This window comes from Ornithodoros turicata, chromosome 8 (assembly GCF_037126465.1).
Source record: "Ornithodoros turicata isolate Travis chromosome 8, ASM3712646v1, whole genome shotgun sequence".
Lineage (NCBI taxonomy): Eukaryota > Metazoa > Arthropoda > Arachnida > Ixodida > Argasidae > Ornithodoros > Ornithodoros turicata.
The window spans coordinates 39,342,898-39,359,376 of NC_088208.1; the positions used below are offsets into that span (position 1 = coordinate 39,342,898).

General features: G+C 46.2%; 1 protein-coding gene across 5 annotated transcripts in view; it reads left to right on the top strand.

Annotated features, from left to right (window-relative positions):
- Positions 1-16,479, top strand: part of LOC135367293 (5-hydroxytryptamine receptor 2B-like) — a 248,934-nt gene that overhangs the window by 154,345 nt on the left and 78,110 nt on the right. The gene's annotated exons all lie outside the window — the stretch shown is intronic.

Genomic DNA, 16,479 nt, shown 5'->3' on the forward strand with positions numbered 1-16,479 from the left:
ACTGGTCTCTCCGCCAATGCCGTTTGTGCAGATCTGGCGCCTCGATCATGCCCTCGTGCACGGTGGATGTCAATACCAGCGAGATAGAGAGTGAATAGAGTACGCAACCACCTTGGCAAGACTCCAAGCTTTCATGCCAGTAGGCGACACTCTCTTTTCTCTCTCGCACTCCTTCTGTGAAGGCAAAAACGAACGAAGAGCGAACCGAAGGACCAATGAAACGCGAGTGCACAACGCAAGTTGGGTTGAAGCTGCCGTGGGACATGCACGCTCGAGCCAGTGCAACTTTTTCTGCACGAAAACAATCAGCTGAATTCGCGATAAAATGCCTATGCCCTATGCGCCTATGCGCCTAATGCGCCTATGCCGCCCGCAAACCACCATTTTTTTTTTCCTCTGTCTGCTTCACGTTTACATCACCAGTGTAGGTGGCGCTGCCTGGAGACGAAGCAAAACCAAAACCTATGGAACAATCAGATGGACCAGATGCAGGGTTTCGAGGCAGCCCCACCTATAGGTGGGAATGTGAACGTGAAGGCGTGAAAACACTGAAGGACAACAGGAAAGGGAAGGGAACAAGGAAAACAGAAGGGTGAAAACATGGCGGTTTGCGGGCTGTAATAGGCCATAGGGAGACATCATCGGGAGTACATCGGGTGAGAATTTGCTTTGCTTCTAACTTTTTTTTTTCTACAGAGTGACAGCATTTGAAAAAATATGAATAAAGCTTCAGGCAAATGACTATCAGTCTGCAAAGTCTGAAGCGACAGAAACGTCATCTTCTATTTTTATGACGCGATCAAAATGTGTAACCTTTGCTATATTCACCCTGTAGATTGTCAGCCGACGCTGAACATAGTACTAGTATCTAGTTTCATGTATGGTGTTTCTGGATCCTTTGGACCATTAACAGGAACGCAGTTCATCGCTCTCAGGAGCTTTATGCTGTTGCTTGAAGAATATAACGGGCATGACTGCAGCAAATCATTAGCTCTGAAAGGGGCATATTTCGTTATAATATTTTCCCCTCTATTCAATTCAATATCTCGTATGTGTTTCGAAATAGCTCGCTAATTAGAACATCCCGATGAACTGCATATATATGGCGTATTTTTACGTCGTCTCCCGTTGCCTGCCACAAAATTTGGCTGATGATACTTTGCTTATAATTGGAAGAATCTAAGTTTGGGAACTTTCAATCCTTTTTGTCTTATTGGAAACCCGTCTTGGTAGTTCCCGCCGTAATCTGAGCGAACTCCGTAATATGCTTCTACGTAATTACGAGCGCATTCATGATACGTGGCCCCTTCGTACGTGCGTAATTTGATTATCGGAAACGAGCGAGCTTTGTACCCATTGAGAATTAGCCGCGGGGAAGGGTATGATTTGCGCCATTCGTTGTTATCGTTTTTACAATTTCTCTCCGTAGCACGAGACTTCCTAATTATATAATCCGAATGAGTCTTGTTTAGTTTTTCTCCTTCTAGTTGCGTAGCGCTGCAGCCAGAGGTATAGTTTATGTTTGCACGTATTTAATTATACGGAATCTGAAAGGCATAATCAGTAGGAAGCAACATCATCGGTGCTTGGCAGCTGAGTATTAGCCAGCCGCCTTCTGGTAGTAGCAAAGCCTTAATATTTGTTTCTCTGTGTGTGTACGCCATTACGAAAGATAGATGGGCGGATTCATAAAGGAAGCAGACGTTCATGTCCTTCATGCATCGACTGCAGCTGAACGTAGCCTTTACCCTTTCGTTTTTGTAATTTGGGCCTCAGCATCTCAATGCTGTACATAACCTGTACCGTTCACGACCACAGCCACATGACCTGCCAACACTACACGACGGAACGACACATGCTTATGCGTTAACGAGAAGATCGATATCAGATCGTTCAGAGTATATCCAAGATTCTTGGACACACCAGAGCTTAGCTCTTCGATTGCTTATGACTTTGCTATCAGCCCAGAAGCCTATTGGACGAACTATAAGCATTTGTCCTGTTGCATTCGCGTGCGTGTCCTGCTAACTGATGAAATCCTACCAACCCACATGAACTTGGATAGGTTTCGAAGCTCAAAAGGGGGAGGGGAATTAACATTTCTCGCTGCATTTCTGCTGTAAAGCCGTTGCTACCGGTCTTTGTTGGCAGATCAATCGCCCCCAGTTCCCCTCCTTGGGTCTTTTCGATACCTTCAATCTCTACTACCATTCCTGGGCTCAAGAACAAAAAAGATCACGTTGCAGCACCCGTGTTGAAACAACTTGCGCTAGACGTGATGCAGTACCGTTACCCTTCGCACACTGCAGTATTCACAGATGGGTCGACCAACTTACACTGCTCCACTGCTGCCTTTACAATGCCGACTATGTCGTCGTGCCACGCATACCGTCTCTCGCACCGCACCTCATCCACGTCTGAAGAGTTGCATGTCATTCTGTACTCCCTCAAGCACATTCCATCCGCCGATATCAGCAGCTGGGTGATATACTGTGACTCCAAGGCAGCTCTTCAGTGTATAGCGAACATGTGTCTTCGTGGATCACTGGCGCCAGTGGTTGTGAACGAGACGAGCGGGCACTCTGTCTACTTCCAGTGGGTTCCTGCGCACTGCGCATCCGCAGCAATGGAGAGGCTGACAGGGCTGCAGAAGCTGAGTATCATTCCCGATCAAGCGTGCGGTTTACCCTCCCCAACGGGGACAGGCGAACCTTCCTCAATGATGTGTGGTGAGGTCTCTCGCAGATGCGCAATGGTCCCGTGACGTTCCATCAAGAGTTGCGTGAAGTGGACCCTGACCTCTGCTTCACTATGCCCTCTCGTGTGCCTCGCCATTTTGCATCGCTGGTGCATAGCACTTCGTCTCGGGGTCGCGTTCACCCCCATTTCAAAGATCTGATCGACCGCTCCGACTCTATGCTCTGCTCTCGCTGTGCTGTTTTGGCGGACACCAAGCATGCGCTTCTCGACTGCCGTCTTTACACGTCCCAAAGAGCAGCTCTGCAGTGTAGCCTGCAATAGATCACGGCCATTGGCCAACCATTGGCAACCATCCTCGTCTCTTGGTCAAGCCAGATCGACCATCGCCATGCTCCTGAGTACCTCCAGATTTTTCTACGGGACAAACGGTCTCCTCTCTACCCTGTGACGTGCCTCCGTACCTGTGTGCTGTGTGGGTGCGTTTTTGTGTGTTGTGTTTTTGCCTAGCGTTCTGTTGATGTCGTCTCACTGACTCCACTGACTAATGACCCCTATTCAGCGTCGTTCAGCGTCTTATCATAAGATTATGTTTGATAAGATGTTACCAAATGTCATTGACGAGACTCGAACTCGCACCTCTAATGCCCCTGTTACAGGGACAGCCTTTGACGACCGTTGAAACCAACTGCCTTGAAAAACGCCCGTAGCGCGCAAGCGTGTATTGTGTCAACCTATCAAACAGCATTGGATTCAATGCCCTTTTAGAAGTTGACTTATTGCGCGCTTTCCGGCGCTACGCGCGTTTTTCAAGGCTTCAACGGTCATTGAGGGTTGCCCGTCTAATAGAAGTATAAGATCGCTGAACGAAGGTGCTTTTATTGCGTTGACCAAAGTGCAATGTCGGGGTGGTGCTATTGCACGCGGTGTGACTTGCACTTTCTTTACTTTGTAGTGAACGTAGTCGTCACAATGCAGGCCAGCATGCACCCACTATAGGAAAGGAAGGTCGAAAAATGATTGCAAAATCCAACCTTTCCTTTCCTTAAACCTCCTTCTGGAATATTTACTAGAGAAAGAAGGTAGCAAAAGCACAGACATTACGACGACACCCATGCTTCAAGAACCGAACTCCTTTTATATCTACGCTCTTGAAAACATCAGATCGACCGTGCTCTGAAAAGTTGTCATTGGTCCTCCTGTCAAACGCTCCTGGCTAACGCTTTTCGAGCAGGACAGGGAACGCGATGCCAGTGACAGCTGTATCAACTGTAGAGAAACGCCACATGAATAATTCACCTCTGTCTTCACTAGAGGTTCACGCGCGATCATTGAATTCAACGCTGTGTTACATGCAGACACCTTTCTGGTGCTGGAAAACCGTCGCAAGCGTCAGAAGTGATATTTCTGTTGAAGCCATTCCAATAACGCTGCTGGTTGCTTTCGTAAAATCTTCTAGAGCGAGAAGTCGTCGAGCAAGATGTAATCGATTTTCTTTTTTTTTCTTTCGATTTTTATTTATTTATGACTTTACTTCAAATGCGTATACAAGGGGCCTGATTTAAACTACTATCGCATCCCTTCCTTTACCGTGCATAGTTGCGAGTTGCTAGCGAACCCAAAAATGCCTGCATTTAATAGAAGCTAAATGATTACTTTGGCGATATTTTGATGTTTTTGAGATGAATACGTATATTAATGATATTTCTGTTGTTTTATTTGATCGGATACTCCAACAAAGGGATGACAGGGTCAGCAGCGACAAAGTAGTACACCAGTGAGCACAGGAATAAAAATACTATGTCAGCAAGGTTATTTAGTGCGATGAAAGCAGCTTATATAACCTGCATTCTGCCACGAAATGTCGCAAATACAGCATAGTGAAGGAAACATGAAAATAGGCAACGCAAAAAGTTGCGCAAATTGGCTGCATTAAGTTACGTAACTGTCTAACGGCTGTAACGTGAACTAATGATCGGCATGTCACTCAGTGGATAATGTTAGTGACGTTGGTACACGCATGACATGACAGTACGCTAATGGATGAACATTTAAAGTTGTACGTATATGACCTTCTATTCGCCGTCGGCATACACAGAGCTAACCCTTGCACTTAGCGATACAACTTTGTATACTATTGTACTGATCTACTGCGTTGTGCTACATGAAGTATCGTTATGGAGATCAAAGCGATCCGACCTTTCGGACGAACATCTCGATGTCTTCATTCCATTACCATATGGATCAAAGCGAATTAACATCACTGACAAAGTGCTTTTTGCGTAGATGCATGGACACCGCGATATTGAGGTTCCTTTTGCCATTTCGCGACTAAGTCTGTATTTCGAAACTCGGGAATAAAATTCTGTTTGACGAGTATTTTGTATTGAAATACGACCGTAAGGCGCGGGTAGCCCCTCACTGCTTCCGCGGACTACGCGGGTATATGCCCGCAATACCAGCGAGCGCAAAGCCAGCCCGTCGGCTTGTGGTGACCGTCCGGATTTATTGCGAATATTATTTCTCCCAAAATAGTTTCCAAGACGTTATTTGCGTCCCCTCCATATCCAGACCCTCCGTGGTATGTGAGATGATGACATCTCTGTAATTTACTGGCACCGCGTTCTATGCTCACTCTTTGACTATGTTTGCCGCATGGCTAATTTCGGCTACCTTTCGGTTTCGTATTAGTAGACTGGCAACTATGTCAGCAGTTTCCACAGCGTCTGTGGCGCGTTTAAAAAGTGGCTCGCTTACGGACAGTGTCCCTAGCATCAATAAAGCATTTCGTGCAGTGACGATTATGTGGCATAACTGAAACCTGCGTACGCATTGGGGTGCGGGTACGTCTGCGGGTACGCGTCACGATGGGTGTGGGTTGCACCAATGACATTACGGCGGATGCGAATGCGGGCCGTGCGCCCGTGGCTGCGGGTACGAATTTTCATACGCGCACTCATATATTCATAAGGGCAAGATAAGATCCTTCGAAATATGTTTCCTTTAGACGCGGTAAACGTACTCGATCAAAAGACTGGTTGGTTGAAACGTATTATGATTCTATATACGATTTCTTTTTTTTTTCGTCTTCTTCTTTTGATCTATGTTACCGCATACAGTGGACCGTATTTCAAAGTATGTCACATGTCGTCTATAACCCTAGAAAATGGTGATGTTTGACCCTCCGCTTAAAATCTCCATATTTCGCTCACACCCTACATGGAAATGCGCAGAAATTAAAGATCTATAGAGGGAAGTAAGGTGGAAGTATGCGGGTGTGAAAGGTCAGGATTTCTAGGACGAATCAATGTGAAATACAATACGTCGCTACAAGGGTACATATAGCTCGTTCAAATTACACGAGATAAAACGTGAGTTTTCGCGATTAATGTGTCTCACTGCATCTTCCAAAGAAGACGTTCACTGTACCAAGCCTTGGAAGCTCCCATCTTCCTGTGAAGAAAGAACAGAAGGAAGAACCAACGGCACGTGAATAAGCAGGGCAGCAAACACATACTACCAGCAGCATGGTCGAGCGTCGTCTCGTTGGTGGTAGACAATGTCCTGCTGAAGACTGTAGGAGGTTCTGGGTTAGAATCCTAACACCGGCTGTGCTCACTGAGGTCTTCCTTTGGGGTTTCCGGCAGACTTTCCGGGCGACTGTCGACACAGTTCCTGTTGAAGTCGGCCCAGGACCCATAATAACCCCCCCACCCCACCCCCCACCCTACCTCTGCCACCCACTCCTTGCTGCTCTGCTCTCTCCATTGTCCAGGTCAGTACGCCGCTTCGGTGCTCTATCGCGGAATAAAAAAAACACACACACATATATACCCACGTCTCTTTAGCGATTAATTAGCGGATTAGCGTGCAGTCATGAAATCGAGCACGCTAGGAGGAGCTAGGGACAGTGGGGATCGCTGAGTTACGGGAGTCATGGCGTGTGCGTCGTAATGCGAAGAACAGCCTGCTAAAACGATTTAGTCAATTAGTACAAGTTGTACGCTTCGTCGATTCCGGATTCTTTTCGGACAAAGCTGCTTTGATTGGGAAAGACTGCACGTGGCCAGGTTTGTGGTTCGAATCCTGCTGATGAGGCTGGCTGAGCTTTTGCCACTTGGGTTTGTTTGGTTGCCTCTTCGGCATTAGATAACTTTAAGTAGTACGTTTGTTCTTCAGTACGGACGTTCCCAGGATTCTTTCAAAGGGGAGAACAAAGTTGTTCCAGGGGGGCAAATCGTGCCACCCCCCTCAGGTCTTTTCCTGAGGCCTGCGCTGGGGACTGTGCGGCTGTTCAGAGGTTCATATTACGACATCTGAGAAAAATCATGACTTGTGAATAAAGAGTGCGCAATTTTCACAAGTGACCTTGAAGCCCCAGGGGGACATGCCTCCCCTTGCCCCCTCTCAGTACGCCCATGTTCTAAGATTTAAGATAAGAGATGTTTGAACTCCAGACGTGTCTGTCTCGCTTCTCTGTAAATTTTAGATTTGATCGTGGGCGCCGCCATTTCAGATTGATGTCAGCGGCCAACCGCAATGTGCTGGCTACCTTGCGAGCACAAAAGTCAGCACACGTGTTTTCGGTAAGCTTCAGTTTATGTCCCTGCGTGCGTTTGCACGAAAAGCTCGCTAGGGGCCTAACACGACGAAACTTTTTAGCCACAATTTTGGAGGTATATTTCGCCAATAATCCTGGTGGTTACCGCGGTACAGGGAACATCCCAATGAAGACTACTGAGGGATGCTCGGATGTTTTCTGTTGTGAGGTAGTTCCCTTGGACTACCCAATCCCAGAGCAAGAGGGTTAGCACAGCCATCCCTCTCCTGTGCCACCATCATCTCTCCCCTACCCTCCTTTCCCACCAGGCTGACCGCACCTTCCCCCCTACATCACCCACCACCACTACCACCTGCAGAAGTGGGGGTTGCCTCGAGTGCGTCTTTCTCATGGACGTGGTCTTATATAATACTTACTTGTGCTTGTACTTGTCTCCACATATTACAGTGACCATAAGGCACACCTTACGGTCCTTCAACCCTTCAGCCCTGTCGCTGTCGTTGATCTGATGTAAATTGCATCATATCTGAAAGTTTTTTTTTTCCTCTTCGACTCATTATATCCTCTCCAATACGCATATGCAATGTCTCCACCAGCTTGCGTTGCATCTATGCCATATTATCTGCGCACACCGCTTTCCTCGAATGAGAGCTAGAATGAAGCAGTTTGCTAGTTACGGAAGCTTTTTTTTTTTCATTTGGTTGACAACAGAGCGACTTCACATATCCACGTAAAATGATAGTGAAATGCAGGCAGGCTGGTGGACCGTATCAATGACTGGGAAAGCCTGAGCTTCCAGGTGTATGGTCTGCTCTGCATTCGCGAAGGCTGGGCGCTTTGACTTGGACGTCACACAGTTTCGTAGACAATACATATATATATATATAATTTGATCGTGCAGTCCCAGCCGAGGACAGCTGTTTCGCTCTACTTGGAGCTCATCAGCCCGGTGCAGGGAAGTGACAGGACCTTGGTTTGGCGCTAACAGTGTGTTTTGGCAAGACATCAGTGTTCTGTTCCGCGGTGACAGCTCCACCTGTGGAGGCCGCAGTGCAAGCGAGCAAGTGCGTGTGGCTGCACGTGCAGCCACAGAGCTTCTGCTATTTTCCCTTTGTATATATGTATATATATATATATATATGTATACACATACCGGGAGGTCCATGGGAGCAGAAGGATGTCCTCCTTGTTTCCCTCTCCCAAATGCACTACCAAAGGTATGGTTTCGGGCGGAGGAGTTTGAATCACTAAATCCTCCATGATGTTCTCTACCAAGTTTATCGCGATCCGGGCCCACCTCTTCATCTGATTCGTGTCATAAACGCAGATCAGCAGCAACGAGAGTTTGCGAGTTTAATAAACTCTAGTCGCGCCCCCGACCCCCTATAGCTGCACACGCTTTCTCACTTCCCTCTATAGACAGGACGTGTCTCTATTGTTTTGTGTGGGGAAAAAGTGGCGCGCCTGAACAGATTCCTGCAGGAAACTTAATTACGGAGCCGGCGGAGTCAAAACGTTTTCGCCGTTACAAAGTTTCAGTGCAGTGTTTGGGGAAAAGTTTGGAGACTGCATTACATGTATCGATGAACTTAGAGGTAATTGACCGCGCCCGATGAGGGAAACGCCGCTCTTCCTATATAATGTGAAAATTACAGCCGTACAGATACTGGAACTTATTGTTTTCTGTTTGTAGTGCAGACACACATTGCGCCAACATGATCTGCTTAGAACCGTTAAAACTTTCCGAATTAGCGTAGTGAAACTGGGATGTTGGTACAGCTCCCCTCAACCTTAATAATAACACTAAAAAAAAAAAAAGGTCTCGTTCCCAAGAGCGATTACAGCAACCCTTGGAGCCGTGAGGAAATCTTAATTGAACTAAATTATTCTCTTAGTTTAACGCAAGTATTTTGTTCACTTAAAATTTCCCAGTGCCCAAAGGGTGGCTGTTATCGCGCTCGGGAATGAGACAATTTTTTCCGGTGTTATTATTAAGGTTGACTGGAGCTGTACATCCTCGACGACATGTGCCGCAAAGACAAGTACCACAGAAGAAAGGCGAGACATCCAATTGACAAGTGACGGATTTAACTTAGGGACTGGTCGTTTTCATTTTTGTTTGGGTGTCTTCCAATGGCTATATGTCGCTCCAGTAAATGCATAAATGCATGTTTCGCACCTTGCGGCATATTTCGCACAGAAATGCAGGCGCAGAGCATATTTTGCCATATTTTCATATTGCCACGATCCCGGCCCCTACAAACAAGAAGGTAGCAATGTGGGGAAGGTAAAGATTGCTTCCAGCACCGCGTGTCGGAGATTTCCGGCGCACGTCAAAAGGACCCCAGGTGGTCGAAATTATCCGCAGTCCTATCCCGCGGAACGTGCAGCATGTCGCCACACAAATAGGCTGACTCACCTTACGTGCAAACCTACTCCCTATTTGATCCTTAAAATCCTCAAAAATCCTCTTTCTCAAAAATGCTGATCAAGATCGAGTAATTTTTTATGTTTGATAAAAAAAAAGAAAGTAGATTTAGCATCAAAGCAGGACCAATAAGAACAACAAATTAGCGATGACGATGTAGTGGGATGTTTAAGCAGGGCAAAGCGCACTATATCCCAAGTGTTTGCGATGTTTTCTTAGTTTCTACGCTCAAGGCTCGCGCCCTCGCATGTCGTCGGAGTGCGTTCGCTCCCCGTGCACGGTCGATGGGCCGTACTTCGCCTTCGCCACTTTCTTTACCGTTACAAAGCGGACGGCGTCTGTTTTTTAATATGCACTGCAGTACAGTGCCGAACGCAAAGCCTTCGACCCTTTGATTTATATCTGTTGCGCAAGCCTTCTTTGTTTCGCGCACCTGAACGAAGGCGGCTTTATTTTACCGCGCGATCCCAAATAAAATGTTGAAATTTTGTCAAATATGCATTCGACGCGTTGCTTTCACACCAAGAACAAACGAAAACATTGCATACATTCAGGAATTTTACTGCATATCTCGAAGATTTCTAGTGCATATTTATCACCGCTCTAGTCCTAACCTTTTGACTGGAATTCATTCGAGTCTCTAAAGTACGCTGTTGCCATCGGTTTAGTTTGTGTATTACGTACGTAATAAATTTTCCCATAAGAACGACTTACATAGCCTTCGACTTATTTATGGCACGCAGTGCATTCCATCTGACACTCTTCGATCAAGCACAAGTCATTGTTGAGATACGCTGAGAATTTTCAACCTGCCGGAGGGGGCCCGGGCACAACCCCCCTTCATACACAGAGGTAGGGATGAGTGTCGGGCATTCCGTGTTGTGACGTTGTGATGCAAACTTATACAGGATTTTCATGCATAATGCTAAATCGTCAGGATCTTCATGTTCACTCGCATGAAACAAGCGTTTATTAGGATATCCCTCGAAACCATCCATCTTGAGTGTCAGCTGGGTAGACTTTTAGGAGGGGGCCTGGTCCCCCTCGGGGAAGTTCCGGGCCGGAGTGGGGGGGGGGGGGGGGGCTCAGGGCTCCGGGCCCCCACGCAGTAGGCGCCTATTGTTGTTGATACCTGATTTGTCAACTAGACGATCCGGTCGGGTCTTTACTGGTCAAGATATGTGCGTAAACTTATGTCGTTGACTCCACTTTTTCGTCAGCCTTCTTGAGAACCTGTATCTGGCTTTCATCTGATAACAGTTTGGGGGCTTCCTGTTTTTAAAATCGTCACGACCTCTTTTAGAGTCATTTAACTTTACGCTTCTGATCTGTAAGTACTGCTCTACAAAAATTGGTAAAAGACACACGCACCCAATTTACTATGCATCTCCATGTCTGGTAGCTGTAAGTCTATGACGTCACGCTGAAAACTTGGAGATGGTGGGTTCAAATTACCGGATGGGTTCACACCACAACTACCTAATATTTTTTTTTGCATATCGTGTTGCCCGTGTTAATCATCATGTTTTCCAAAGCCCTTTAAATACATGCAGACCACGCGTGGTTCCACCTCGGGGAGGCCAACGTATTGCGCTGAATCCGTGCATAATATAATAATTAAGCGCTGCATAATAGACGAAGCCGAACCTTGTCCCGGGAGCGCCTTTCGCGGCCTTGTCCCGAGTCACGTTCCTCGTGCCCCCGGCACACGAGGGGCATCCAGGGTTCTTGTTGACACGGCATCGTACGACTCCATTGTGGGCCCTGAATCACGTGCCGACGCAATGTTTTGTCTCCCGAACGGCTGCTGACGTAGCTGTAATCGTCTACGGAGCGATATTCGTATAGGCCACCGTTCGTGCTTCATTATCGTTGGTAGGGTATCGTGCTATTCTCGCGGGGCAGCGCAAAGGCGTAGGGATCTTTTTGTTTGCCTTTCTTCTTGATATATGTGTATGCAGTAGGCATAAAATAGATTAGCTGTGCACTGCGGTAGCGGGGAAAATATTCGAGAGATGGAACAGAACGTAGCCGTCTGACCTTTTTGCTTTTTAACGCATGGACACGTGTAAATGTGCAGGGCCTTCGCGCAGGGTCTTCGCGAAGCTTCATATTCTTGGCGGTCTCTTAGGGTAAGTCTGGGAATTTCTGTGTATTGTCTTTGTTTAATTAATGGAGGTAAAATATGCGAATTTTACGAGTTACATTTAGAGCTAGACTATCAAGTGAAATGCCTTTTCCAACAACAACAACAACAACTTTATTTCCGGCCTTGGAGAGTGGGGAGTTTCATCGCAACAGGCGATACTCTACCCCAGTGCTTGGTGGAATGGGGGGAATAAAATAACGAGCCCCTTTACAATAACGATCGAAGTCCGATGGTGTCCAGAAATGTCAGAAAAGCTTTGAGCGCAGAGCGTTGCTGGGCTGGATTGGGCCAGGGACCAAGCAATTTCGGTAGGGAGAAAGGGCGAGAGTCCAGCTGACGAAGAGACTCGGAGAGTGTGGTTCGGGAAGGTTCGTAGTGAGGGCAATGAAGAAGAATGTGCTCCAGATCCTCAAGAGCACCACAGTGGCAGCAGGTGGGAGAATCAATTTGTCTCAAGCGGTAATGCCTTTTCCAAAGCACCTGGTTCGGTTGTTTGAAATCAGGTACATCTACGTCTCACGCCTGGTTGGTGGATGTTGCTCGGGAAATCGTGCGCCCTGGGCCGACTTCATAAGGAGTTGTGTCGTCATGTGCCTCGCAGCATCTTAGGAAACACTGGCAAACACACAAACTGCACAGCCGGTGCCAAGATTCTAACCTGGGTCACTTCCTTGTCTCAGCGTGGATCACCTTGTTCAATGGGATCCTCCCTTCCCAGGCTGCAAAGAAATCCTGCTAAGTTTGAAGAAAAGCAAACCACGTGACTACCCTGTATAGACTACCTGTATCCGTATAGACAAACCGTGTGACTACCTGTTTCGACTACCTGTCGTGTCGAGCTGTTAACGTTTCATGACCACGTGATTTTTCCATTGGCCTTCTGTTACAGAATCTCATTCCTGGACACATTCATCTTTCTGTTTATTGTTGCTTTGTATTTCCCTTTAACATTTCCTCGTTCATGAGGCAATCAAATTAAATCCCTGCGTCTACGCGTGGTACAAGTAACTTTATGCGAAGCGTACAAGAAGGACCGTAACAACGTTCATTCACTCGATCCACGAACCACGTACCTTCTACAAATCACAGCCGTGACTTCACGGGCAATTAACTTTTCTTTCTACCTCTGCCGTTCTTTTTTCTTGTTTCTTTTTTTTTTTTTTTTCAATCATTGTTACCAAAACAAAACTATCACGAGCACACAGCTAGTAAGTGCGTCCACATTAAGTGGAAAAATGGATTACAACGAGGTTGGTCGCTCTGAAATATTATATTGAATTAATCGTCTTCTTCTTTCATCGTCACCATCATTAAAAAGCTCGCTAGGCGGCCACGTCGAAGGCTTATCAGATAGTGGTTTTTCGACATTTGTTTCTCGACGGAGGGATTCCGTTTGGTGAACGGTTGGAAATCATTCAAAATATAAACTCCGTTTTATGGTCCATTATCCAATTGGCCATGCTCACGGTCCTCTAAGTCAATGTGGTCGTCCCCAGCAGGAAACAAACACAAAATATATTTTCTTTGAATGGATTCGTCTCTCAGTTCTGCTATCACTGTCAAAATTGTTACATGTAGATAACTTTTTTCAGGTGGATCGCAAATAAGATTTGACAATGCGTCTTCAAGCTGGGCTTGAGTGGCATGACGGGACAGATTGCGCGGGCACTTCCGGTCGAGGTGCAGTGCTTGCGCTTGGTTGCTGATCAAGTAGCGTTTGAAGCTCAGCAAAGTTTTGCGGGTTCAGTCAAGTTCGACCACGCTCAAAAAAAGTATTTTAGTTAAAAAAAATTGTTTCAGAACTGCTTATATCAAGTCGCTGTATCTGTGTTCATAGCAAGTTACTGTATAAGCAAGTTTTTGTATACGTGTCCATAGAAAGTTGTTGAATCCTTGCTCATAACAGTCGCTGTGTATAATAAGTTCCGGGTTGTCCGCATGGCCCTAATAATGTGTCGAACTTTCCCTTTTCACACCCATCCATCTAGCGTCTGGGATTAATTCATGCAATAAATAAATAAATAATAATAATAATAATAATAATAATAATAATAATAATAATAATAATAATAATAATAATAATTAATAATAATAATAATAATTTATAATAAATATTTATAACAACAACAGAACCATACCCCTCAGTCTGTTGCTTCAGATCGTTTACATTCTGACAAAGTTGTGGTGCAACTCTCGCTCCAACAAACAGGAGGTTTCTGACATCCTCTCGTTCAGAAACGAACTCGCTTCTCTCATACATCACCATACGCACTTGGAAATCAGTAACACATGTACCATACAACTGTATCTTCGTTACCAGCATAATGAGAGAGACAGACGACCATTACCTTCCGCGCTCCGTTTTTATGACTTCCCCTTTTCCCTCTTGCTCTTGCAATCCAGACAGATCTGCCTTGCAAAAAACACATATATAAACATAAAAAAAATAGCAATCCAAGTGTGCCTATTTTAAGACGCTACCCGGGGCAGAAATGGCGTTGAAGAATACTGAGGGCTAGATTGCAATCTGCGCTTGGAAATCTCACGCTCGGGATCTATCGGACGAATTGGAGGATCAGAAGGATCGTAACTTGTACCTGTTGAAATGAAAATTAGAGCGCGCTGCATCGGTGAGTAATTTGCTCGACTGTGCCGTCTCCCTGGAGGATCTGGATCAGTCCATGGAAGTGCATTGTCTTCTGCTCCAATCTGTCTGACTTTTTATTCATTTCTTCTTTTGATGCAGATAGGTGGAAACGTCTTAAAGAGGCCATCATCAATTTTGTGTCTGAAGCTGAAATGAGAATGGCATTTGCAATGCTGTTTGGTACATGGTAGTAGATTTGGTATCTCACATTGGTCTGGAAACAAACAGGGTATTTTAAAGCTTGCACACGTAGAGGCGACACTTTTCGCGTTCATAACTTGACAGTGATGTGCTTTAATGGTAAAAATATATTCGACACTGTTCAACCCATTCCGGCGACGTGGCAGCTTGCTAGGTCATGCTGAACGCTTGAAGGTGACTGGGTCGCATTCTACCACGGACTGTGGAGTCCGAGGTCTTTCTCGAATTTGCCGCGGGCTTTCCAGAGGGGGACGTCTGTGCAGTTTCAAGCTGCTGTTCCAGTTGGAAATTCTGGAAAAATTATGTTGCTTGCAACTGCTGAACGCGACAGAAATTCAGCCGTGTCATGTTAGCCTCATAATACTGTATGGTCGCCTTTCTTTCCGCCTCATCCTTCTTCATTACCCGCACAACCAACCGTTCAGAACCACCCTTTCAGTAGCTCTAAATCTGCTGGACTCTCGCCCTCTCACTGTGGTCCATAGCGAAATGCACCGACCAACGCTCTGGCCTAAAAGCACTTCGGAAGCTTTCGGACACTGTATAGGACTTCGGTCCTCACTGCGGCGACTCAATATTCCATTTCACCGGGTTCCGGAAAAAATGGTCCCGGACGGCAATGGCGGAAAAATGGTCCCGCGTCTCGAGTTTCTCTTGCTTGCCACATCTGCAGTGGAAAGAGAACGCAGCATGCTGGTAATTTATCGATTAGTTAGGTTATTTATATGTCCAGGTTAGTCTCAGTTTGCCGTTGGCAGTTTCTCGCGGACGACTGTGATGGGACCATTTTTTCCGCCTCTGGCGTCGGGACCATCTCTTCAGAGACCATTTCTTCCGGGGCCATTTTTTCCAGGGTTCCGCCCCTGGCGATGAAGCTCCCCACTCGTCACCATTTAAATGAAGTTGTTCTTGTTGAACATAGCAGGCAAGCTACCTGGTGTTGAATTGATGTTAACATTGCCTTGAGTTTGAGGGGAAAGCACAGGACGGGATGACCAGGTAGATAACGGTTGTTTGTTTCCGCCGCACGTAGCTTGGAAGTGCGATACATTGCTATCAACATTAGTGAGTTGCCTTTGCGCACGTTAGGGATCGCGTGATGGTTCTGCGCACTGCGCAAGCTCTCTTTATGTTTTGCGCATGCGTAGAAGCACCAACGCTATCTCTCACTACGCAAGGGCGATAGCGTACGATGCGCTAAAACTCTAATATTGAGAGTTTGCGCTTAGAGAGAGAGTCAGTTTAGGATCTTTATCGCTATATCAGCCTACGCTCCAACTACGAATGGTAAAAAACTGACTCTGTACTCGAAGATGGAGATGGACTTGAAGAAAAATAAGGGAGTGGTATAGTTTCACAAACGTGGAGCGTCTGCTCAGGCTGCTGCCTGGGGTTCAACCATTGAAATACAGTGAACCCTCGGTTTACGAACGGGATACCTTTCCTCGAAAATGATTCATACATCGAGGGATTCATAAATAGAGGTTTCGAATAAGCGGAAGAGCGCCAAAAGAGCGCTGTGGCACCATACATCGAGGTCTTACGAATCGAGTCTGCACAATCATCATCATTAAAATAAAGTTGTTGTTGCTAAGTCAAGGATTGACTGTATCACGAAGAAGTAAGATGTTTTTTTTTTAAAAAAAAGATGTAATGAAAGAGCGGGAGACTATAAAGTGACGAAGCTGGAGGGAACCTCGTACGTTTGTCGTCTTCGTATCCACGAGTGACGTTAAACTTCCACATGGAGATGACCATCACGTCAAGCAGCGACTTGGCCGACGCCTGTTGACAAC